Source organism: Panthera pardus, unplaced genomic scaffold (genome assembly GCF_024362965.1).
Source record: "Panthera pardus isolate Hobbes unplaced genomic scaffold, ASM2436296v1 HiC_scaffold_8, whole genome shotgun sequence".
NCBI lineage: Eukaryota > Metazoa > Chordata > Mammalia > Carnivora > Felidae > Panthera > Panthera pardus.
The window spans coordinates 18,732,624-18,759,146 of NW_026527013.1; the positions used below are offsets into that span (position 1 = coordinate 18,732,624).

General features: G+C 43.7%; 1 protein-coding gene and 1 non-coding gene across 3 annotated transcripts in view; one reads left to right on the plus strand and one right to left on the minus strand.

Annotated features, from left to right (window-relative positions):
- BSN (bassoon presynaptic cytomatrix protein) overlaps nucleotides 1-26,523 on the plus strand; it is a 92,764-nt gene that overhangs the window by 6,577 nt on the left and 59,664 nt on the right. The window lies entirely within an intron of this gene.
- On the minus strand, nucleotides 1,603-1,675 carry TRNAN-AUU (transfer RNA asparagine (anticodon AUU)). Its single transcript has one exon. It is a non-coding gene; the product is annotated as a tRNA-Asn (tRNA).

Consider the following 26,523-nt stretch of genomic DNA (forward strand, 5'->3'; position numbering starts at 1 on the left):
AGGGCCAAGTGTCACTTTAGGACTTGAGGCCCTCCTGGTGAGCTGGGACAATCTAGCCATATGGGGACTCCTGCCTGGGCCTCTCGGTTGGTGCCAGGGGTATGTCACACTGGCATTGATATTTCATTGCTTGCTTAGGCTCCTTTCCAGCCTTGAGGACCCTCTCCTCCAGTCACCAGCGTAGTGGTGGAAGCTGGTCATAGCTGGGGAATGACTTGGAACCATGGCCTCTGGGGTTGTACCTGTGGTAGGGTAGATGGAATTCTGGTGTCCCACTCTCTGTGGTTCCCTTCCTGCAGATGGGGCCTCTGGTGGGTGTCTCTTGCCCCGTGGCATGCCCTCAGCTCATAAGTCATATACATTAGGTTCTGGTCATCTGTGCCTGTGGGATGGAACTGGTAAGCGTGCACCCTGATTCATCTGTGCTGTACTTTGAGCTCCAGGCTGGTCACAGCCCTGCTCTGATCTCCCCATCTGTTCTTTGCTCTTATGGGCATCTAGGCTTCTTAAGAGAGCTTTGCTTTAGAAGAGACCCCTTACCTGGTACCCCCACTTCTTTCTAGCAAGAAGGTCACATGGAGGCATATTAGGAGCCTCTAGAGAACTCTAGGTCACCCTGGGATCAAATCCAGAACTGTTTGGGCAGGCTGGCTGCCCCTGAAATGTGTGGGGCTGCTGTTAGGGCCCAAGGTGAATTTTCCCTGAGGGGAAGTAGAAAGGTTAGCTTCTGGGTCTTGGCCCCAACCATTGAGGAGATCAAAAGCCTCAGCAGCATCTCAGACAAGGATCACCCAGAGGTGATTTCCAGGACCCAGTCCAGTGGACTGCCCCTGGACCCAGAGTTGTTCTCCAGTGCCATTGGCTCAGGGAGGGAGGTATCCTTTCCCAGGATTCTGGAAGAATCAGTAAGGCATTTGGGTGCTTTGGAAGAAAAGGGGGGTAAGGAAATTCCCTGATAGTCACACCTGTAAATTTGACACATTTGTAATGTATCAGGTAGGTAATATGGGTTGTCTGCCTTTTTTGTACATGGGGGTAGTTGTGAGAGTTTCTACAATTAAGTTCTACTTAGCAATAGGAGGATTTTATTTATTTATTTGTTTGTTTGTTTGTTTGTTTGTTTGTTTTCAGAGAGAGAGGGAGCAAGTGCAAGCAGGGAAGAGGCAGAGGGAGAGGGAGAGAGACACTCTTAAGCAGGCTCCACACTCAGTGAGAAGGTGGACGCAGGGCTCGATCTCATGACCGGGAGATCATGACCTGAGTGGAAATCAAGAGTTGGACGCTTAACCAACTGAGCCACCCAGGCACCCCAGTAATAGGAGGATTTTAAAGTGAAAAATGTGGGGTGCCTGGGTGGCTCAGACAGTTAAGTGTCCGACTTTGGCTTATGTCACAATCTCGCGGTTTGTGAGTTCAAGCCCCATGTTGGGCTCTGTGCTGACAGCTCAGAACCTGGAGCCTGCTTTGGATTCTGTGTCTCCCTCTCTCTCTGTCCCCCCCCCCCCCCACTCATGCTCTGTCTCTCTCTCTCAAAAATAAATAAATAAACATTTAAAAATTTAACAAAAATAAAGTGAAAAAAATATTTTAAAGGAGACTTCATACCCAACATGGGGCTTGAACTCACGACCCTGAGATTAATAGTCGCATGTTCTACCAACTGAGCCAGCCAGGCCCCCCTTACAGTGAAATTTTATCCATGTATTTAGGAAACTGTTCGCTGAATACCTACTAGATGCTTAGCCCTGGGTGAAATGTGAGGAACAAAGGAAGGAGCATGAAATGGGCTGTACCCTCAAGGAGCTTCCAATCTGGTGGGAGAGAAAGAGGCACTTGTTTCGATTTTTACCCTGAACTTCCTTAAATTAGAGTTTGCTCCTGCTTTTTCTTTGTCTCACAGAGGTAAGATAAATGAGCGCATGATTAGAAGGGGTTGGATTATTTCATATTCTAAAATAGTAGAGCATATATTTGTATGGTATTTTACAGCTTACAAAACACATTCACAACATTAACTTATTCTGTTGGGAACTCCAGAGGCCTAATATGAGAGATTTAGAAGAACAGCCAGCTAGCTGACTTTAGCAAACTGAAATGCCATACACCAAGCACAGCTGGAGAACTGCATCACTTCCTTGCCTCCTGCTCCGAGAAGATGGAAAATTTAGCAAGAGGATGGGGAGGGCTTTGAGGATGAGAAGAGGATCAGGAAGTAGGACATTTGAACAAAGGACAGCATAGGGTGGGGTGGGGAATGAAGAATACTGGAAGCCTCCTGGGTAGGGGTCAGAAACTCAGGTTTTAATCAATCTTGACATTGCCCCAATCTGGCCGTACATATAGTAGGTCCTCACTATTTCTCATCTGTAAAAGGAGAGATTTAACTAGATGTTCTCCAAGGTCCCCTCCATCTCTGACAGCTTATTTTTGTTAGATGAGTAAGAAGGAAGGGTGATGCTTCCTGCTGTTCCTCAGCCCCACTGTGGAGAGAAAATAGGTACATCGTGCAGCCTTTAGGTTAATTAGAAGAGATTTAAATGAAGAGGTTGGCTCTTCCTCCATGCTCCAAAGATCTTTCAGGGTGGACAAGATGACCTTACAATCAAGCCTGGAGCCAGAAGAGGGACTGGCTGGTGCCTTGCACAGGAAGGGATTCTTGAAAAGCTACTGGCTTCCTTCTACTGGGTTGGCCGGCAAGTCAGCCAGGCTCCTACCTGGGCCTGCGGAGCCTGATGCAGGCTCCATGTTTCCAGCCATGCATGGCTGCTTGCCTCCTGAGTGTTGTTCCATCCATATCCCTCAGGTGCACTGGCACCTGGTTTGCCCCCTCCAGTGGGCAGTTGTATAGAGTCCTCCATTTGGAGGTGATGGACGTGGTGCTCTCTGCGGTTTCTCCTGCAGCTCTATAGGTTCTGTGGGCTCAGGCCAGGTCTCCACCAACATCAAGGTCTGACATGTGAGGCCACTTCCTTCAGGAGCATGGTTTAGCTTCAGCGGGTGTTGTGTTTGCTCTGCCCTCCTTTTATTTTGAGCATCTAATCCAACCCCTCGTGGATGCCAACATGTCTGCTTCCATGTTCTCTGAAGGCAGGAGCTCTGCCTTGGTGTGAACACCCAGTGATCAGTGGCCTCTGGCCCCTTCTAGGCAGATGACTCCATTGTTGGAAAGTTCTTTTGGTTTGTCTGAAATGGGCTTCCTTACACCTCCTGTCTCTTGGCCTGGCCCTGCCCTCTGGCACAGCCAGCTTATCTGCTCGCAGGTTTAGGAGGAGCTCACTATGCTCTCACCTTCTCAACTCTGAGGTTCTTCTCTATACTTGACTTCTCTAGCTCCTGTGCTGGGATGTGATTCTGGGACCCTTGCCGACCTGGGATGTCCTGCCCAAGCTCTCAACATCTTGAAGACAGGGAGGTTCAGAGAACAGGACCCAGGGCTCAGTATGTCACATGGACTGAGTGACACCATCTGAAGGATGACTAGCCTTCACTTGCCAGCCTAAGAACACCATCATCCACCTTCCTGAGTGCTCTCTAGCACTACACCCCACACTTGGTCCAGCCTCATGCTGGGCATCTCAGCATGAAGGCTGAGTTCCCTCCATCTGGGGCTTGTGCAACCTGAGTGTGAATCTGTGGGGGCCTGCATGGGTCCCTGCTATGTCTTCTTTCACTGTACTTGGAGATCCCTTCCAATCTAGTGAGACCCTTTGGATCCTGACTCTGTCTCCTGAAATAAGGGTAATAACTAAGACAGTGTACTTGTTTTAGGAATGTTGCTGGGAGAACTTCTCCCCTTTTATGGCCTTGTGAGCCCACTTTCCAAATCCCTGTATCTAACTTTGAGTGGCCAGTGTTAAGCCCTCCAGGCCAAAACCTTGCCAGCTCTGGTTTGAGGTGGTGTCAGCTGAAGGTAGTGGTAGAGCTGGGTTGGACTGGAGAGGCAACCACCCCTTGCACTCTAGCCATGGAATCCTCTGTGCACTGCAGAGGAAACTCTTTTGCGGGCCTGTTCTTCTCTGGTCAGCCATGTCATTCTGGCCTCTTTTTGGGGTACACTGGCCTTTGGCTCTTTAGGGTAGATGTCCTTAGGAACAGTAAACACTCTGCAAATGAAAATTGTAAGCACATGTAAAAGGAGAAAAGATGGTATGTACGGTGAACCTCTTCCTGTAAACCCATCACCCAACTTCAACCATGATCAGTGTTTTGCTATCTTGTTTCATCTATATTTCTCCAGCTTTCTTTTTTTAGACTGGATTATGTTCTTTCTTTCTTTCTTTCTTTCTTTCTTTCTTTCTTTCTTTCTTCCTTCCTTCCTTCCTTCCTTCCTTCCTTCCTTCCTTCCTCCCTCTCCCTCCCTTGTTCCCTCTCTTCCTTCCTTCCCTCACTTTATTCCCTTCCTTCCTTCCTTTTTCATTTATTTAAATCCAAGTCAGTTAACATATAGTGTAATATTGGTTTCAAGAACAGAATATAGTGATTCATTACTTGCATGTAACACCCAGTGCTCATCCCAGCAAGTGCCCTCCTTAATGCCCATCCCCCATTTAGCCCATCCCCCTACCCACCTCCCCTCCAGCAACCCTCAGTTTGTTCTGTATTTAAGTCTTTCTTATGGTTTGCCTCCCTTTCTGTTTTTATCTTATTTTTCCTTCCCTTCCCCTGTGTTCATCTGTTTTGTTTCTTAAATTCCACCCAAGTGAAATCATATATTTGTCTTTCTCTGACTGACTTATTTCACTTAGCATAATAGACTGTAATTCCGTCCATGTTGTTACAAATGGCAAGATTTCATTCTTTTTGATTGCTGAGTAATAGTCCATTGTATGTATATACCACATCTTCTTTATCCATTCATCAGTCAATGGACATTTGGGCTCTTTCCATTATTTGGCTATTGTTGATAGTGTTGCTATAAACATTGGGGTGCAGGTGCCCCTTCAAATCAGCATTTTTGTATCCATTTTTTTTTTTTGAGAGAGAGAGAGAGAGTTTATTTTTGAGAGAGAGGGAGAGAAACAGAGTGTGAGTGGGGCAGGAGCAGAGAGAGAGAGGTAGACACAGAATCTGAAGCAGGCTCCAGGCTCCGAGCGGTCAGCACAGAGCCCGATGCAGGGCTCGAACTCACGAATCGTGAGATCATGATCTGAGCCAAAGTCAGCTACTTAACTGATTGAGGCACCCAGATACCCCTCTTTAATTAAACAAAAATTTTTTAATGTTTATTTATTTTTGAGGGACAGAGACAGAGAGAGACAAAGCATGAACAGGAGAGGGGCAGAGAGGGAGGGAGACACAGAATCTATCAGCCCAAAGCCCGACGCAGGACTCAAACTCATGAACTGTGAGATTATGACCTGAGATGAAGTTGGACAATTACCCAACTGAGCCATCCAGGCACCCCAACATTTTTGCATCCTTTAGATAAATACTTAATAGTGCAGTTTCTGGGTTGTAGGGTAGTTCTATTTTTAATTAAAAAAATTTTTTTAAATATTTATTTATTTTTGAAAGTGAGAGACAGAATGTGAATGCGTGAGGGACAGAGAAGGAGGGAGACACAGAATCTGAAGCAGGCTCCAGACTCCAGGCTGTCAGCACAGAGCCCGACGTGGGGCTTGAACTGTGAGATCATGACCTGAGCTGAAGTCAAGAGTCAGACACTTAACCGACTGAGCCACCCAGGTGCCCCTCTATTTTTGATTTTTTGAAGAACCTCCATAATTTTCCAGGGTGGCTGCAGCAATTTGTATTCCTACCAACAGTGCAAAAGTGTTTCCTTTTCTAGACTGGAGTATTTTCTTTTTTCTTTTTTTAATGTTTTTATTTATATTTGAGAGAGAGTGAGAAAGAAAGTGCACGTGTGCACACAAGAGAGCTGGGGAGGGGCAGAGAGAGAGAGAATCTGAAGCAGGCTCTGCATTGACGACAGAGAGCCTGATACAGGGCTCAAACTCAGGAACCATGAGATCATTTCCTGAGCCAAAGTTGGATGCTTAACAGACTGAGCCATCTAGGCACCCCTGGAGTATTTTCAATCAAAATACAATATCATTTCACTCATAAATACTTTAGGATGTACCTCTAGTTAAGAGCTGTTTTTATTTTAATCCAATGACATTATCACAGCTAACAAAGTTGACTATAATTTCTTATATAACTTAATACTGAATCCATGTTCAATTTTACTTGAGTATCTCAAAAATGGCTTTTTAGGGTTGTTTTGTTCAAATCAAGATCCAAACAAACATTGCATATATATAGAATATTATACATATACATACACACATGTATATGTAATGTATATATGTATATTGGTTTCAAAATAATAATAATATATATATTTTAACTAACAATAATACTAGTGAATGTAATTTAAGATTTCCTTGTGGTTTCGTTTGTCCTTAGTTTATTTCTTTTCAGGGATGTGTAGTCCAAATTCTGTGTTTTAGTGTTAGTAGAAATAACTCTTCTCAGTGAGGTTATGCCATTAAGAAGATATGCAGTTAAGCTCTTTTTTTCCAGTTTGTGTTCAGTTTGTAAGGGTTGCTTTTTGATCACTTATCTGTTGCTATGATCATACTGCACAGTAAATCAGCCAACACTCAGCGGCTTCAAACAGCAATTTTTTATTCTCACTCGTGCATCTGCATGCTGGCTAGAATTCACTGATCTAGGCTGGGCTCTGGGCTTCAGTTGAGTCCAGGTCTGCTCCACATTTTCTTCCTGTGGTGATGACAGACATGCAAGAGGGCATGCCTAACCACACACACACACACACACACACACACACACACACACGCACACACATGCACACACACACACACACACACTTCAGACCTCTGCTTAAAATGACACACCTGCTAACATTACTTTAGTCAAAGCAACTCATTCTTTTTAAGTGTTCTTTATTTATTTTGAGAGAGAGAGCGAGCATGAGCAGGGGATGGGCAGAAAGAGAAAGAGAGAGAGAGAGAGAGAGAGAGAGAGAATCCCAAGTAGGCTCTGCACTGACAGAGTGGGGCTTGAACCCAGGAACCATGCGATAATGACTTGAGGCAAAACCAAGAGTTGACTGAGCCATCCATGTGCCCCACAGCAATTCATATTTAAGCCCAGAGTTAAGGGGTAGTCTTGCAGTTACTATGACTATATAAGAAATTACCCTAAAGCTTAGTGGCATCAAACAACCACTATTGCGTTCATAGACTCTATAGGTCAGGAACTCAGGCAGGGCACATAGGATGGCTTATTTCTGCTCCACAGTATCTGGAGCTTCAGCTAAGAAGACTCAAAGGCTGGGGGAATGGAATCATCTGAATTGTCTTCCTCACTTACAATCTTACAGTTGATTCTTGCTAGTAGATGGGAGCCTCAGTGCTTCTCCACATGGGCTAGTTTCAGTTTCCTCTCAACATGGTTTCTGGGTTTCAGGGTTGTCCTAAGACAAAGAGAGAGAGAGAGAGAGGAAACCAACTGGAGGATGTACTGCCTTTTATGATTAGTCTCAAGAGACACATTTATTGTTATTTTTGCCACATTCTATTCATTGAGATGGTTCTAAAGTCCTATCCAATTTTTAAAAAAAGTTTTTGATGTTTATTCATTTTTGAGAGAGAGAGACACAAAGTGTGAGCAGGGGAGGGGCAGAGAGAGAGGGAGACTCAGAATCCAAAGAAGGCTCCAGGCTCTGAGCTGTCAGCGCAGAGCCTGATGTGGGGCCTGAACCCACGAGTCATGAGATCATGACCTGAGCCGAAGTCGGATGCCCAACCGACTGAGCCACCCAGACGCCCCAAGTCCTATCCAATTTTGAGAGGAGGAGATATCGGCTCCAGCTCTTGACTGGGAATTTCCAGTTTCTAAAAGAGCTTGTGGGACTGGAAATCTTGTGGAGGCCATTTTTGGAAAATAGAGTCTGTCACATTCTGGAAAAATATACTTCACCCTTAGTGGGCAGAATTGCAAAGTCACATGGCAAAGAGCAGAAATCGGCTGAGAACAACAGTGCCATCTACCATATTTTTTCTTTCTAATTTAATTTTTTTTAATTGTGTAAAACTTTCATGTGATTTCAAATAAACCAAATGTACCCAGAAACCAAATGTATCTAGTTCTATCTTGTTCTTTTCCACCTTGTTTTCTTCCTTCTCTGATAAGAATTCACCTTTATCAGTTATTTTTCCATTGTTCCCTTTTGAAAATATAAGGAAAATACACACTTATTTACCTCTCTCTCTCTATATATATATATGTGTGTGTGTGTGTGTGTGTGTGTGTGTGTGTGTGTGTATATATATATACACACATATATATATACACATATACATACATATATATATAGTAGCAAACTTTGAACCCAGTTCTGAAAAATTTTTTTCCACATAATATATTCTGAAGATCACCCTGTAGCAGAATGGAGAAATCTTCCTGATTGCTTTTCTTTTTTCTTTTGCATCTGCACAGTGCTCTATCACTTGAGTGTGCCGTAGCTGATGTATGGATATTGGCCTGTGGCCAGACTTTGCTCTTACAAGTAGCACCACATTGAGGGACCTGGTGTATGTGTCATTTTGTATTTTTACTGGTGTATCTGTGGAGTAATGTATCCATGGGATGATCTCCCAGTGTATCTTATGGGATATTTTGTATTTTTCCCAGGGTATCTCTGGGTTGGTTTCCTATGAGATGCTGAAACAAGATGGTAAATGCACATTTTGCTACGTATGCCAAACCTGAGGGGGAAGGGTAGAGGTGGGGTGCTAGTGAGGGGCTTGGACAGTGTTCAGGTATGAGAGGATGGTCACTGGACCAGGATGGGGGGGGGTGTGGCAGGGAGTAAGGAGAGGGAGAAAGAGCTAAAAAGTGCTCAACTTCTGAATATATGCTGAATGTAGAGCCAGAGGCATGCTGAACGGCTGGGTTTGACGAGTTAGAGAAAGAGGAGTCAGGAAGACCCCTGAGTTCCGGCCTGAGCATGTGGTGTACACGGGGGACAACTGGATGGGGCCTAAGAGGAGGAGTTCGTTCCTGGACAAGTTGTGTTTTAGAGACACCCAAATGAGATATTACGTAGGCAGCTGAATATTCAAGTCTGGGCTGGGAAAATAAAGTAGCACCTCACATGCAAATGCATTAATATTAATGCCACTGGTTTCTACAAGTACGCTGAGAAAGAGATAAGGAGGAGGAAAAAATTGAGGCAATACCGGGGTTACAAGAGGGCAAGTCAAGTACACTGAATTTAACAAATTTTTATCAAATGAAATGCCGGAAATGAGAGCACTCAACATGAGGCCCGGTATTAATTACCAACTGGTTGCCCGGTCCCTGCCCGGCCCTGAAGGTATAAAGGTGAACAGGTAGATTACCATCCCTATTTCCTACTACAGAGCATACTTGAATTAAACTTGATTAAGGGTTTGGTCCTTGCCCTCTGGGAGCTCTGATTGAATATGGGGATGCCTGGGGGGCTCAGAGGAACCACGGTGGTCCATCTTTCTCATCTTCACATATAGCTGCTAAAACATACGGAATTTGGGCCTGAAACTGGAGAGTTCACTTGAAAGGGCTGGCCCATCCCAGAGGTTTTCAGCCTAGGGGTTTCAGCCCACACCACCAGAGCCATAGAAAACACCTGCTTGCAATGGAGTGTCATTTTGCCTCTTAAACCGCATTTGTGTTCATGAAACTCCAGGAATTTTGGGCAGTGGTGTGGGACAGGGTTCCCTTGGTAGATTTTGGGGATTGGGAAGAGGGCAGGAGGGAGGGAGCTTCAGGTCTCAGGCTGCTGGTCGTGAGTGGTGATCTGCCAGTGGGCACCCAGGGCAGAGACACCAGTGTGACTCTGAGATGTGTATTTATTTGGGCCCAGGGCTCTGGAGGCAGGCTGTGACACACAGAGCTGGCTCAGAAGCCAGTGGACTGGAGTGGGGCTTTCCCAGGGTCCAGGGGCCCTGCTTCCCTCGTGTACTGAAAGCAGTTTTACAAATAATAGTGCTTAGTGCTGACTGCCAGGGGCAGAGGGGTTTCCTGCCAGGATGCTTTTGGGCCTGTGATGCAAGCCGAGCCTATGGAAGGAGGGCAGCCTGCTCTAGGTGCTCCCGACAGGCCAGGTCTGCCACACTGTCCCCTACCCTTCCCCTAACTCCCCTGCTTTGTCAGGGTATATAGTGGAGCCCACCCAAGGGTTCCTGCTCTCATTGGTACTTGACATCTCCTTGGCCACAGTTTCTGCACTGTTCCTACCCAGGCGCTCAGTCAGGCATGATGAGCCCTGGGAAATCCATCTAGGGCTCCAGGGACAGGTGTCACACAACCGTCTCCTGAATGTTGAGTGAGGAAAGGGAAAATGTTCTCCCTGTCCTCAAGTGGGAAAGCCTGGTGGGGACTCTTGGGGGTGACACTGCCCCCTTTCAATTACCAAGACCCTGGCTTACTGCTCTGGGTCTGCCTAGTGGTGCCGAGAAGCTGTTTTCAGAGGCACGAAGAAAGAAGAAACTAGAAGCTTTGCCCTTTGGGAAAACATCTTTTGTTCCCTGTACTTCCTTATGAGCACTTACTCTGGGATTCCCAGGCCTGTGAAATGGAGGGGCAGTGACCCCAGAAGTAATCAAGGCTAAACCTCCTGGCAAAGTTTTCAGGGGACATGGGCCCTAGTTAGGCTCCTCCAGCTTCCTTTCCCTTAGTCGCTGCTGGTAGCTCCGGAAAAAACAAGCCGTTCCGATAAAGGCAAGCATTGCTTTTGAAAAGATAGTAATTGATAGTAATTAGTAGTAATTGATTTTGCTTATACAGTGATTTCCCCTCTGTGTAGCTCTGGCCAATAGAGGGTCAGGAACACTGGTGGGGGATAGAAAGACTGAGGCCAGAGAGGTTCTTTCTAAGAACCTCATAGCAAGGCCTGGCAGGACCGGGAGGAGGGATCTGGGTTTCCCAGCCCTGGCCTCTGCTTGGTGGATCACCCTGGCCACTTTGAGATGAGGAAACTTTCATGTATTCAGTGAAAAGATTGGACATCTGATGTGAAGACCGGTCTACTTGGCACCATCCCTGCCCCTGGATAGAGTGGGCTGCCGCTGGGGAGCGGTTGTCCCCAACAAATTAATTTCTCCAAAGACCCTGCTTTATCCCCAGAGAAGGATTTCCTTCCCAAAGATGCACACTCATTGTTTGAGAGTGTTGTTTCTTTGTCCAGCATCTTTGTTCACTGTTCATTTTTGTACAGCGTGTTCATTCAACAAGCACTCCCTAGTCCTGCTGTGGAGCAGGGTCTGTGCAGATGCTGAGTTCACAGAGGAAATGCAGTCGCTGGCCTGAGTGGATCCCGCAGTCTAGGTGAGCAGGAAGGGCTCACCCAAAGCCACCAAAAGGAGCACCAAAACCTCTCTGGTATCCCCAACCCCTTCATGTTGTAGGGAGTTGCCCAGAACTTCAGATGATGGCTGCTTGTCCACACATGCACACACATGCACACACACATACACACACACACACACACACACACACACACACACAGACACCCTGATTCCTTCTGGGGCTTCAGGGACAAGCTAATGGTCCAATCCTTTTTTTTTTTTTTAATTTTTAAAGTTTTATTTATTTAAGTAATCTCTGCACCCAGTGTGGGGCTCGAACTCATAACCTTGAGATCAAGAGTTGCATGCTCTTCCAACTGAGCCAGCCAGGTGCCCCCAATGGATATTTCCCTGTTTGAGCTGCCTACACCTCCCTGTGGACTTCTCATCACACTTCTCTTCTGCAAACTCCCTTCCTGGTTTCTGTAGCACTTCCTTGTTTACTTGTTGGTCTCCTCTGTGACACCCTTGCCCTGCCTACCTGAGGTTCCCAGGACTCAGTCCTGAGCCATGTTTCTTCTCCCTCTCACAGGGCCCACCCAGGGCTTCTGCATGACAGGTGCTGCCTGCTGACAGCTCCCTAAACCCTCTCCAGCTCATTTTGTCCACTTTCCAGTGGGAGCCTCCATATGGGCACCCCTAGCCATGTCCTATGCACGGTACCACACCTCCCTGCTCTCCTCTCCCCTTTGGCTGGAATAGGACTTAACGTTGGGTTTGTAGGTTCTCTTTTTTTGGGAAAACCTGAACCCATACAAAAATGGAATTAATCTGTCATAAAGTATTTTTTTGAAGACAGGAATGTTGATGATTTTCTTTGGTGTCCACAAAAGATCTCAAAATCTTTTCTTTGGGAATGGAGCCTCTTCCCAGACTCAGGCCTGGAGTCCCTAGGGCCATGAGGCCAGTGGGAGCAGCTGAGCAGGGTGTGGATGCTCAAAGACCCCATTGGTCTGGCTAAATTCGCCAAGGGAGGGGAATCATGGGGTGGGGGAGATACTGGAGGTGAATTAGGGAGTGGGAGCAGGAAAGCCTGCATGTGGTGGCTTCCCTCAGATGACCATGACACCCTGATCACAGTGCTAACTGCATTGTTGCTTAGCATGACAGGGGAGAAAGTTTACTGTGTTCTCATCCCAGACTAGATCACAGAGGTGCCCTGGGCCACTGAATACCCAGCAGGGAGGGGCATAGTGGGGACCCCACGAATGGTGATGGACACTTAGCTGTGACTTTGGGAAGGAGTATTGCTTGGAGGTGGGGCCCCACCCCTCTTTGGGTCCTGTTACACCATGTGCTTCTCAGTGGTCTTGCCCAAGCAGGACTCTGATTGCCATTGAGTCTTGTTCTTTGTCTTTGTTCCCATGCTCTTTTCTTGGCATTGTTTTTTTTTTTTTATTAATTTTTACTGTTTATTCATTTTTGAAAGAGAGATACAGACAGACAGAGTGTGAGTGGGGGAGGGGCAGAGAGAGAGGGAGAGACACAGAATCTGAAGCAGGCTCCAGGCTCTGAGCTGTCAGCGCAGAGCTTGATGCAGGGCTCAAACCCACGAACCATGAGATCAGGACCCGAGCCGAAGTTGGATGCTTAACCAACTGAGCCACCCAGTTGCCCCTCTTGGCATTGTTGTTTTTACATTACTCTCCTGACTTCTGATATGTTTAGGCACTTTTCAATTTTAACTATATTGATGAGACCCTTCTGGAATTTTTTAAAAAATGTTTTTTACTTATTTTTGAGACAGAGAGAGACAGCATGAGTAGGGGAGGGTCAGAGAGAGAGGCAGACACAGAATCTGAAGCAGGCTCCAGGCTCTGAGCTGTCAGCACAGAGCCCGATGCAGGGCTCAAACTCACAGATTGTGAGATCATGCCCTGAGCCCAAGTCGGATGCTCAACCGACTGAGCCACCTAGGTGCCCCCCTTCTGGAATTTTTTTAGAAGTCTTTATTTACTTATTAAGTAATTTCTACACTCATCGTGGGGCTTGAACTCATGACCCCCAGGATCAAGAGTCTCATACTCTTCTGACTGAGTCAGCCAGGCACCTGTGGAATTTTTAAAAATTATACACCCAGACATAAGCATATTATTGATGTGAATATTTAAACAATCCAGTCATTGAGTAAAACTTCTATTTTCCCCTATCTTTCCTTGCATTATTACTTTTCTATGCATATTTCTAAGATCTTCCTCCATGTACATCCCTGAATCTATTGTGTACTTACACACAAACTTTGTTTTAGTAGCTCAGTTTTATTTTCTGTATTAACAAAAATTTAATCATCAAACAAAACTTGTAGACCCTGAGTGCCCCAGGGCCATTACAGTCAAAATATTAGGTCACAATAATAAAGTAGCAACTACTCCAGAAATCCAGTGCTCTGGGGAGGAGTGTGCTGCCTAGGAGGGGACACAAAGTTAGGCTTAGCCCCCTTTCTCCTGCTGAGGGTTAATGAAAGATGGGGGCACAAAATTCTGCTAGGTCTGCACCACCAGAGGAAGCTGGCCAAAACAGGAGGGGATGGAAATTCAGAGTTAGCCAGGGTCTTCAGCAGTCAGATAGCCAGGACACTGCTGTTCAAGTTGAACAATTCCTCCTCCTCTTCTACCTCCTCCTCCTCCACCTCCCCCTCCTCCTCCTCCTCTTCCTCCTCCTGCTTCGTCTCCTTCTTCTCCTCCTCTTCCTCCTCCTCCTTCTTCCCCTTCTTCCTCTTCTTCCTCCTCCTCTCTTCCTCCTCCTCTCCCCCTCCTCTCTTCCTCCTCCTCTCCTCCTCCTCTCCTCCTCCTTCTCCTCCTCTTCTCTTCCTCTTCTTCCTCCTCCTCCTCCTCCTCTTCCTTCTTCTCCTCCTTCTCTTCCTCCTGCTTCTCCTCCTCCCTCTCCTCCTTCTCCTTCTACTCCTTTTCCTCCTCCTCCTCCTCCTCCTCCTCCTCCTCCTCCTCCTCCTCCTCCTCCTCCTTCTTCTTCTTCTTCTTCTTCTTCTTCTTCTCCTTCTTCTTCCCCTTCTTCTTCTCCTTCTTCTTCTCCTCCTCCTCCTCCTCCTCCTCTTTCCCTTTGTCCTTCCCCTTCCCTTTTTCCCTTTCCTTCTTTTTACATTGAACTCCTTCTTATCTGGCCCTTGGAGTTCAGCCTTTAGGGTCAGAGACTGGACAGCAATCTCTGTCTTCATGGGTAATAGGAAAGGCATGATGAGGGTGAATTGGAGCAGTGGGTTACCCGGACCTCTAGCTGATGGGCACTGCTTCTCTTTCAGGCCCTGGTACATGGGGTGCCTGCTGGATCTGGGGAGTACCACTGATTGTGGCATCTTCTCTTGTGACGCTGGGGTCTCTGGTATCCCTTGGGCTACCAGGGGCACTGGGGTCCCCAGGGCCACCTGGCCTGCCCTATCTGTTGGTGTCATCTGCTACACCCACTGCACTGGCTGGGGCACTTGTGCCTTCCTTAGCTGCACTCATAGCTCCTCCACCATCCGCCTTAGACCCCATCGTGAATCCGCCCATCCTCTCTACTGGCTGCCGAAGGACTGACACATACTTTTTAAAAAAAAATGGGATCACATTGAATACATTGTTTTACAGCCAGCTTTTTTCACAGAACAACATAGGGAAACATTTCCCCCTACTCTCCCACTTCTCAAAGAATCAGCAGTTTTGGGTCCCACATGACTTTTTGTCACCTTGTCACTTCTTGAATTGGAGCAATCCATAGTGCCTTTTGGAGGCTGTTGTCCACTCCTGTGTCTCAGGCATATCTCCAGGCAAGCTACCAGACCCTTTGTCATAGCTGGACACCTACTTGCTTAACCTTTGAGGGGAACTGAACTGAAGCAGCACCCTGCAGGGTAGGATACCGGCTTTGTCCCCGAGGCTCTGCCTCTGAACTTCAGAGAGTTTCCTCTGAAGGTTCTGGTCTTTCTGGCCAGGGCCATCTCCTGTATGCAGGCGTCTATGCAGAATTCCTTTTTCTTCCCCTGTATGTGGTATGAATTCACGTTTCTTTATTTATAACTTCTTCAGATTGCATTGCTTAGATTCCCAGTCATCTGAGCAGAAGACTGCATAGCGTGGCCACTTGCAGCATGAGGAATCATCTGTGGTTGGCATCTTACCTTTCCTCTTGGTTCCAGATGGTGCCCTATATTAGAACACACTGACTATATGCCCCTCCAGAGGCTCAACCCCAAATCTGAAGGGGGGTGGACCCCATCTCTCTGTCCTCTTCCTTACTATGGGTTTGGTGTTTGAAATTTGAAGGTTTTTTTCTAGCGCGACCCAGCTCCACCTTGAATCAGACCTCCACTTCAGGGCAGGATAGTGCTTGGAGTCATTCATTCATTCAGTGAATATTTACTGAGCACATACCACATGCCAAGTACTATTGTAGGCAATCCTCACTGTTGGCTACTGATCATGTCCTGCTCCCAAATTTCTTTTTTGTTTTACCGGTCTTCCCGCTGCTTGTGCAAGACTTTTGCCTCTAAATTTGCCCTAAGTACATGATTGTGAATTTCCAACCAATCAAATCACAAGAATTTTCCCCTGGGTTTTTACTCAAGGTCTACCCTATTAGGTAGGAACGTTTTAATCTCCTATGAAATGCCAAATGCCTAGGAGTCATGTTTTCTAGGGACTGGCTTTGGTGTGTTTCTGAGGAGGCACTTAGTTTTATAGGGTTAGGGGCGTGAGAGCAGGGCTTGGGACTCATAAGTGCCCAGGTCAGTTCCTAGACTCACTGCCCATTCTTCTAGCTCCTTTTAGTGGCTTTGTTTCTTTAATCTCTAGTTTTCAAATTTGAAAAAAATGGAAATGATAAGAGCACCTACCCTGCATGGTTGGTAGGAGGTTGATTATGTGAAGAGGGAACCTGGCACGTAGAGTGAGCTGAGGACACAGTAGGTAGCTGCTGGGGGTGATGGTGTTACTGTTTTGACTCCCAGGAACAAAAGGCATTGAAATCATTAACTATTTCTTCAACCAAAGTTTTAATATATATTTATGCCACTTTTTTTTTTTTATTTTTTTTATTTTTTTTATTTTTTTCAACCTTTTTTATTTATTTCTGGGACAGAGAGAGACAGAGCATGAACGGGGGAGGGGCAGAGAGAGAGGGAGACACAGAATCGGAAACAGGCTCCAGGCTCCGAGCCATCAGCCCAGAGCCTGACGCGGGGCTCGAACTCACGGACCGCGAGATCGTGACCTGGCTGAAGTCGGACGCTTAACCGACTGCGCCACCCAGGCGCCCCCACTTTTTATTTTTTAATTTTATGAATGCATAATACATTAGCACAGAAGTACAAGCTTACAGTTTAGAAATGGTTATTGCATATTTGAGAGTACGGGTCCAGATGTAATTTTTAAACTTTTTTTTTGAGATATAATTCACATACCATAAAATTCACCCATTTAAAGTGTATCATTCCCTGGGCTTTATTTATTTATTTTTTTAATTTTTTTAATGTTTATTTTTTTTTGACACAGAGAGAGACAGAGCATGAACGAGGGAGGGTCAGAGAGAGAGGGAGACACAGAATCTGAAACAGGGTCCAGGCTCTGAGTTGTCAGCACAGAGCCCAATGCGGGGCTCGAACTCACGGACCCCGAGACCATGACCTGAGCCGAAGTCAGCTGCTTACCCAACTGAGCCACCCAGGCGCCCCATTCCCTGGGTTTTAGTACAGAGTTGTGTAATCTACAAAACTACAATCCAAGTTCACAATATTTTCATCACACCAAAAAGAAACCTCAAATCTATTAGCAGCCACTCTCATTCTCCACCCCCACCCCACCCCCACCCAGCTTAGGCCACGACTAATCTATTATCTGTCTCTGTCAATTTGCCTGTTGTGAACATTTCATGCAATGGAACGGTGTAATATTTTTGTGTGTGTCTGGTTTCTTTCATTTAGCATGTTTTCAAGGCTCATTCACAATGTAGAGTGTATCAGTAAATCATTCCTTTTTGTTGCCCAGTAATGTTCTATTGTATGGGTGAATGACAATTTATTCTTCAGTTCTTGTACTTTTGGGTTATTTCTACTTTTTGGCTTTGGCTCTTATAAATAATTCTACTGTGAATATTTTAGTACAGGTTTTTCTGTAGACATGTTTTAATTTCATTGGGACAGGTTCCTAGGAGTAAAATTGTTGGGTCATATGGTAACTCTGCATTTCACATGAAGAACTGGACTGTTTTCCAAAGCAACTGCACCATTTTACGTTCCAACCAACAATGAACGATGGTTCCATTTTTTTCCCATATCCTTGTCAACACTTGTCATTATCTTTCTTTTTTCTTTTAGCCATCCTATTGAGTATGAAGTGGTATCCACTGCAGTTTTGATTTGCACTTCCCTCATGAGTTGACCATATCTTCATGTGCTTATTGTCTATTTCTGGATCTTCTTTAGAGAAATATCTATTCAAATCCTATGCCTATTTTTGTAATCGAGTTGCCTTTTTATTGTTGAGTTGTGAAAGTTCTTTACCTTTTCTAAATAGTAGACTCTCATCAGATAATTGATTTGCAAATGTCCTCTCCTATTCTGTGGTTTGTCTTTTTACCTTGCAAATGATACATTTGCAGTATAAAAGTTTTAAATTTTTATACAGTCCAGTTTACCTTTTTTGTTGTTGTTTGTGCTTTTGGTTTCATATCTAAGAAACTATTGCCCAACCCAAAGTCACGAAGATTTACTCATGTTTTCCTCTAAGAGTTTCATAGTTTTAACACTTACATTTAGGTCAATGATCCATTTGAGTTAATTTTTTTTTTAATTTTTTTTAACATTTATTTATTTTTGAGACAGAGAGAGAGCATGAACAGGGGAGGGTCAGAGAGAGAGGGAGACACAGAATCTGAAACAGGCTCCAGGCTCTGAGCTGTCAGCACAGAGCCCGACACGGGGCTCGAACCCACGGACCGTGAGATCATGACCTTAGCCGAAGTTGGACGCTTAACCGACTGAGCCACCCAGGCGCCCCATTTGAGTTAATTTTTAAGTATGGTGTCAGCTAGGAGTCCAACTTCATTTTTTGCATGTGGATATTCAGTTGTCCCAGCACCATTTATTGAAAAGACTATTTTTTTCTCTATTTTTTCTATTGTATTTTCTTGGCATCCTTATCAATAGGAGAGGAAGAAAGATAGAGGAGCAGTCAGAACACACACACTTATCTGGAGTGCCTGGGTGGCTCAGTCCATTGAGCATCCTATTCTTAACTTCTGCTCAGGTCATGATCTCACTGCCCCCCACATCCAGTTCTGCACTAACACTGGGGAGCCTGCTCGGGATTCTCTTTCTCTGCCCCTCCCCCACATGTGCAGTGCACGCGGCAGTCTCTCTCTCTCAAATAAATAAACTTAAAAAAAAAGAACACACACACTTATCAAGTAAGTTTGCCATCCTATATGGGCACAGTTTATGGTGTCTCAAAACAATTACAATAGTAACATCAAAGGTCACAGATCACCATAACAAATATAATAATGAAAAGTTTGAAATATCGCAAGAGTTACCAAAATGTGACACAGAGGCACAATGTGACCAAAGGCTTTGCAAAAATTGTGCCAGTAGAATTGGTCAATGCAGGGTTGCTACAAATCTTCATTTGTTAAAAAAAAAAAAAAAAAAGGCAATACCTGTGAAGTACAATGAAATGAGGTATGCCTGTATGTAGGAAAGTGTTGTTTAATTTACATTTATTTGTGAATTCCCCCCATTTCTTTTTGTTATTGATTTCTAGCTTAATTATGTTGTGTTCAGAGAACAAACTTTGTATGATTTCAATTCTTTTGGATTTATTGAGACTTGTTTTATGGCCTTGCCTATGGTCTAACCTGTAGAATGTTCCATGTGCACTTGAGAAGAATGTACATTCTGCTGTTGTTGGGTGGAGTGTTTGATAGATGTTTGTTAGATCTAGTTGCTTTATAGTGTTGTTCAAGTCCTGTATTTTCTTGTTGATCCTTTGCCAAGTTGTTCTGTCCATTATTAATAAGTATTGGTATTGAAGTCTTCAATTATTGTTGTTGAATTTTCTATTTCTCCCTTTAATTCTGTCAGTTTATGCTTCATGTATTTTGATGCTTCATTGTTAGGTATATATTTATTTATTTATAATTGTATGTAACTATATATATTATATATTGATAATAGATAATTATAATAATTGTATATACACTTAATCTTTCTAATGAATTGGCCTTTTTCTCAATCTTTATCTTCAGTGACTTCTTTTTGTTTTAAAGTTTTGTCTGATATTAATATAGCCTCTTATGGTTGCTGTTTGCATGGTAATCTTTTAATCTTTTCCCATTAAAAAAAATTCAAACTGGGGCACCTGGGAGGTTCAGTTGGTTAAGCGTCTGACTTTGGTTCAGGTCATGATCTCATGGTTCTTGGGTTTGAGCCCCATGTCAGGCTCTGTGCTAGCAGCTCAAAGCCTGGAGCCTGCTTTGGATTCTGTTCTCCTTCACTCTCTGTTCTTCCCCTGCTCTTACTCTGTCTCTCTTGCTCTCAAAAATAAATAAAAGATTTAAAAAATTTTAAACTATTTGTACCTTTGAATCTAAAATGTGTCTCATATATAGGATTTAGTTGGATTTTTTAATCCAGTCTGAGAATCTCTGTCTTTTGGTTAGATTCTTTAATCAATTTTTATTTAAATAATGTTATTGATATGGTTGGATTTACATCTGCTAATTTGCTTTTTGTTTTCTGTTTGTCTCTTGCTTTTTTATTCCTCTCTTTCTCCTTTACAGGCTTCTTTTGTATTAAATGGACACTTTCTCTAGTGTAACATTTTAATTCCTGTGATGATTTTGTCTATATTTTAAAATTATTTGCCTAGCAGTCCCTCTAAGGTTACAATATCCAAGTGTCCAACTCTTGATTTTGGATCGGGTCATGATCTCACAGTCTGGATCAAGCCTTGCGTCAGGCTCTGCACTGGCAGCATGGAGACTGCTTGGAATTCTCTCTCTCCTTCTCTCTCTGCCTGTCCCCCACTAGCTCTCTCTCTCTCTCTCAAAATAAATAATAATAAATAAACTTAAAAATAATAAAAAAGGTTACAAGATTCTTCTTAGTCTGTCAGAATCTACTTCAGATTTATGCTAACTTAATTCCACTGAAATTCAGAAACCTTACTCATATATAGTCCCATTACTTCCTCCCTTTTTCTGTGTGCTGTTATTGTTATACATATTACATCTATGTGTTACAAACACTGTTATAATCTTAATAATTATTCTATAAAATATTATTAATGTTATATATAACTTAAATAAGATCTTTTAAAGAAGCTGAGAGAAAAAAGGAGAGCAAGTATATATTTGTGGGGTTTGTTATATAAATTTTCCTATTTACCATTTCTGATTCTCCTCGTTTTTTCCTGTGGATTCAAGTTACTATCTAATGTCATTTCCTTATTCCATTACAGCTTTGTTCCCACCCACCTGCTTTGTGCTCTTTTTGTCAAACATGCTACATTTCTATATGTGATGAGCTCAACAGTACACACACACACACACACACACACACACACACACACAGACTCACTGAGTTTATCTAATTGCCTTTTAATCAGTTAAGAGAGCAAAAGAGAAGAAGTATGCAATTATACTTTCTTTTATACTTACCTACATAATTACTTGCACCAGCACTCTTTGTTTTTTTGTGTAGATTCAAATTACTGTGTGGTGTCACTTGCTGTCTGCCTGAGGAACCTCCTTTATTATTTCTTTCCAGCCCCCAACCCAGCTTTTTTGAAGTATAATTGACCTTTATTATTTCTTGTAAAGCAATTTGCTATTGACAATTTTTTTGGCTTTTGTTTATCTGAGAATGTCTTTATTTTTACCTCCTTTAAGAATTTATTTTTCCAGAGATTTTTTTAAGTTTATTTATTTATTGAGGGAGAGAGAGAGAGGGAGAGGAGAGAGAGACAGAGAGAGAGAGAGAGAGAGAGAGAGAGAGAGAGAGAGAGAGAGAATCCCAAGCAGGTTTTGCACTGACAGTGCAGACAGTTTGACACGGGGCTCAAACTCATGAACTGTGAAATCATGACCTGAGCCGAAGTCAAGAGTCAGATGCTTAACCAACTGAGCCACCTGGGTGCCCCACTTTTTCCAGAGATTTTTAAGGTCATTTCTGTTTGTTATCAAAAAGATTGTTGGCTCTGATAAGGTTGAGAACCAAAGACATAGAGTAATATTATGAAATGATGAAATGGCAACACATTTCCTATTCATAATTTTTATTTTTATTTTTTTAAGTTTTATTTATTTTGAGGGGGGAGAGGGGGGAGACAGAGAGAGAGAGAGAGAGAGAGAGAGAGAGAGAGAATCCCAAGCAGGCTCTGCACTAACAGTGCAGAGCCAGATGCAGGGCTCATTCCCGTGAACTGTGAGATCATGACCTGAGCCGAAATATAGAGTTGAACTCCTAACCAACGTAGCCACCCAGGTGCTCCTGTTCACAGTTTTTAAAAATGGCAAGCCAATGGAGTAGAATAATTTGAGACCTATTTGACTTTTTTTAAAATTAAGATTATTGTAGATTCACATGCACTGGTAAGAAGTAATACAGAGACAGCCCTTTCACAATTTCCCTGGTTTCTCCCAGCGGTAACATTTTGCAGAACTACAATATAATATCACAACCAAAATATTGACATTTCTATAATCCACACCAATCCAATTCAGTTTCCCCTAGGTTTACTTGTACTCGTGTGTGTGTGTGTGTGTGCTTATTAAGTTGTGTACCATTTTATCACCTGTGTAGATTGAGCCTCATACCACAGTCAAGATCCTGAACAGTTCCAGCTACAAGGTTCTCTAACGTTGTCCCTTTACCACTATACCCACCTCCTTCCCACCTCTTTCCTTCACTCCATCACTACTCCCTGTCCACCAATCTGTCCTCATTTACAAAGATTTGACATTTCAAAAATGTTACATAAGCAGAATCATACAGTATGTAACCTTTTGGAGTTGTTTTTTTTCACTCAGCATAATTCTCTAGAGATTTACCCAAGTTATCCCTATTCGTAGTTCATTCCTTTTTATTGCTGAATAGTATTTCGTGGTCTGTATATACCACAGCTTATTCAAACCATTCACTGTTGAAGGACGTCTGGGCTGACTCCAGTTTTGGTGTATTACAAATAAAGCTTTTATGAACATTCATGCTCAGGTTTTTATGGGAGCATAAGTCTTCATTTCCGTGGGATAAATGCCCAGGAGTGCAATTGCTGGGTCATGTTTTGGTTGCATGCTTAATTTTTAAAGAAACTGCCAAACTGTTTTTCAGAGTGGCTGCACCACTTACATTTCCACCAACAATGTATGAATGATCTAGTTTCTTTGCATCCTCGCCAGCATATGGTATCAGAATTATTTTTTATTTTAGTTATTCTGATATTTATTGTGGTTTTAATTTGCATTTCCCTAGTGGGTAGTAATGCTGGACATCTTTTCATGTGCTTATTTGCTGTTTGTATATCCCCTTTGGTATATAGTCTATTCAGATCTTTTGCCCATTTTCTTTTTCTTTTCTTTTTTTTTTAATGTTTATTTATTTTTAAGAGTGCAAGAGGGGAAGAGGCAGAGAGAGGGGGACAGAGGATCCAAAGCGGGCTCTGTGCTGACAGTGACAAACCCAATGTGGACCTCATACTCACCAACTACAGGATCATGACCTGAGCTGAAGTCAGATGCTCAACCAAATAGCCACCCAGGCACCCCTCTTTTGCCTATTTTCTGGTTAATTTGTTTTCTTCTGTTGAGTTTTTTTTTTAACGTTTTATTTATTTTTGAGACAGGGAGAGACAGAGCATGAACAGGGGAGGGTCAGAGAGAGGGAGACACAGAATCTGAAACAGGCTCCAGGCTCTGAGCTGTCAGCACAGAGCCCGACTCGGGGCTCGAACTCACGGACCGCGAGATCACGACCCGAGCCGAAGTCGGCTGCTTAACTGACTGAGCCACCCAGATGCCCCTCTTCTGTTGAGTTTAAAAAAAAAATTTTCTTTAATGTTTATTTATTCTTGAGGGGGAGAGATACAGAGTGTGAGCGGGGGAGGGGCAGAGAGACAGGGAGACACAGAATCCAAAACAGGCTTCAGGCTCTGAGCTGTCAGCACAGAGCCCAATGTGGGGCTTGAACTCACGGGCTGTGAGATCATGACCTGAGCTGAAGTCAGATGTCCAACCGACTGAGCCACCCAGGCGCCCCTCTTCTGTTGAGTTTTGACAGTTTTGCTTTGTTAAAGGCCATGTGAAGAGAATTAAAAAGACAAGATACAGAGTGGGAAGAACACTCTGTATCTTGTCTTTTTAATTCTCTTCACATGGCCTTTAACAAAGCAAAACTTTTTATCAGTTTTTCCTATAACGGATCATACTTGTGGTATCAAGTCTGAGAACTCTTTGCCTAGCCTAGATCCTGAAGATTTTCCTGACATATAAGTCTGTTACCCATTGTGAGTGAATTTTTGTATTCATGGCTTAGGCCAAGGTTCTCCTTCTTTTCCCTTTCTCTCTCTCCCTCCCTTCCTTCCTTCTTCCATCTCTCTCTCTCTCTTTCTTTCTTTCTTTCTTTCTTTCTTTCTTTCTTTCTTTCTTTCTTTCTCTGCCTTCCTTCCTTCCTCCCTTACTCTCTCCCTCCCTCCCTCCTTTTTCCTTCCTTCCTGCCTTCCTCCTTTTCTTTCTTTTTCTTTTCTTTCTCTCTTTTCTTTCTTTCTTTCTTTTTCTTTCTTTCTTTCTTTCTTTCTTTCTTTCTTTCTTTCTTTCTTTCTTGTCTATGGATGTCTGATTGCTCCAACACCATTTGTGGAAAAAGCTATCCTTCCTCCATTGAGTTTCATGCAACTTTGTAAAAAATCAGTTGAACAAATTTGTGCGGATCTATTTCTGAATCCTCTATTCTATCCCATTGACTTATGTGTCTATAATTCTACCAATATCATACTCTTGATTACTGTAGCTATATAGTAAGCTTAATATTGGGTAGATTAATTCCTTGCACTTCTTTGACAAGTTTATTTTAGCGTTCTAGAGCCTATGCTTTTCCATATAAATTTTAGAATAAATTTGTGTATGTCTATAAAAACCTTCCTGGGATTTTAATAGGAATTGCATTAAATCTATAGGTCAATATTGAGTCTTCTAGTTCATGAACATACTATGCCTTTCCATTTATTTAGGTCTTCTTTGACTTCTTTCATCAGCATTTTGTAATCTTTGACATGCAGATCCTATATATGTGTTTTGAACGTATACCTGAGTATTGAATTTTCTTTGGAGTGTGTTTATGTGTGGTAATGTGTGTTTAGTTTTGATTTTTTTTAGAGTAAGCTCTGTGCCCAACATGAGGCTTGAACTCACGACTCCAAGATCAAGAGTCACATGCTCTACCGATTGAGCCAGCCAGGCATGCTTGCTTTTGATTTCTTCATGTTCATTGTTAGTATATAGAAATATGATTGATTTTTATGTGTTTATTTTGTATCCAGTCACCTTCCTGAACTCAAGTTCTGTGATGTTTTTTTTTTGGTAGATTCTTTGAGATTTTCTATATAGACAATCATGTCGTTTGCAAATATATACAATTTTATTTCTTCCTTTCCAGTTTGTACACCCTTTATTCCTTTTACCTGCCTTATTGCAGCAGCTATAACTTACAGTTCTGTGTTGCCTATCAGTAGTAGGAGAGTGGCTGGAGGGGAGGGTTGGGCTGAGGGATCTCTGGACACCAGGTTATGTGGGGTGGTGAGGGCCAGAGACCAGAGGGTTTGGAATGGCAGGCAGGGTTTGGACTTGAGCCTAAAGGTGGCGGAGGAACTGTTGAAGGTTGGTGAGGTTTGTTAGGAAAATTCTTTGGCCACTGTATGTGACATGCATGGAGGAGGGGAACCTGGAGTCCTGAGAATTAAGTGGAGTCTGTAGTCACAGCCCAGAGCCCCACCTTGGAGCCAGAGACAGAGATTGTTGAACATGGGTCTAAGACACAAGAATGGCCCACAGGGAATGAGGAAGGAGTAGATGAGGAGCCATCTTCAAGACTGGGTCAAGGCAGGACAAGAAGCCCCAGTCCATTTTTCCCTTAGCCCTTGTGATATAGTCATTGACCAATGGCAGACACCAATGCTATACCAGAGAAACCCCTCTGGGTTTCAGACAGAGTGGGTTCTCCAAGAGGAAAGTAGGTAGTAAGGGCCCTGGGCTCCAGAAAAAGGAACCCAGAGGGTGGGTGGCCTGGAAATATGGCCAGAAAAATTGGGGGAACAGAGGAGGTAGTCTGCAGTGCAGGTAGCAATTACTAGCTGCCTAAATATCCACATGAGACCTTCTTCCTAAAGGTTGTGCAGAAGTTCAGGAAGTCCTTACTTGCACTCGTAGGCATGAAGTCTCCAATGGGCTCAACTCTGCTTTTCTTTCCAAGGCCTCATGAAATGTGTGAGTGACCAGAATCCCAGAAAGATCTTTAATAAGAGCAAGGTTTCTTGGAGGTTGGTCTTCTGTAGCACCTCTTCCAGTGCTACCTTGTGACTTTGTGTCTTGGCTAAGAAGCTTAAGGATGAAGCCAAGTTTAGAGCTGGCAAACAGAGCCCAAGGGTCTGGTGGTAGTGCCTGGAGCAGATTCCCCTTGATGTCATTTTCCTCCCTGAAGTCCCTCCGTGGTGTCTCTTTCTGAGGGAAAGCTGAATCTCAATCTAACCTGGTTTATGTCTAGTCTCGGGATGATACCAGAACAGTTTTTCAAGTTTTTTTTTTTTTTAAATGTATCACTAGCGCGGGTTTCTTCTAAAGAATTTATTCTTTTATTTTTTAATAGGAGGTAGTTATTAGATTTCTGAAAACTGTGGGATTTGTTTAAATGAGTCACAGCATTTGGCTGAAATAGAGAGGACTCCATCTGTTGCCTTTGCGTGGTCTCCAGTTCTGTTCTGTGTGACTGAGCTATAAGGGAAGCAGGAGAACGTGGTGTTCCGTGAGCTCACCACGACTGGCCCTGCCTATCAGACACAAGTCTGACCAAGTAAAGGTATGGGGAAGTGGACCCTGCTTCCTGAGAGCTTTTCAATTTGAGATCCCAGCAATTAGCACTGTGTTTGGGTGAGAGGGGGTAGGGGCCAGCAGCCAAAGGACCCTTGTC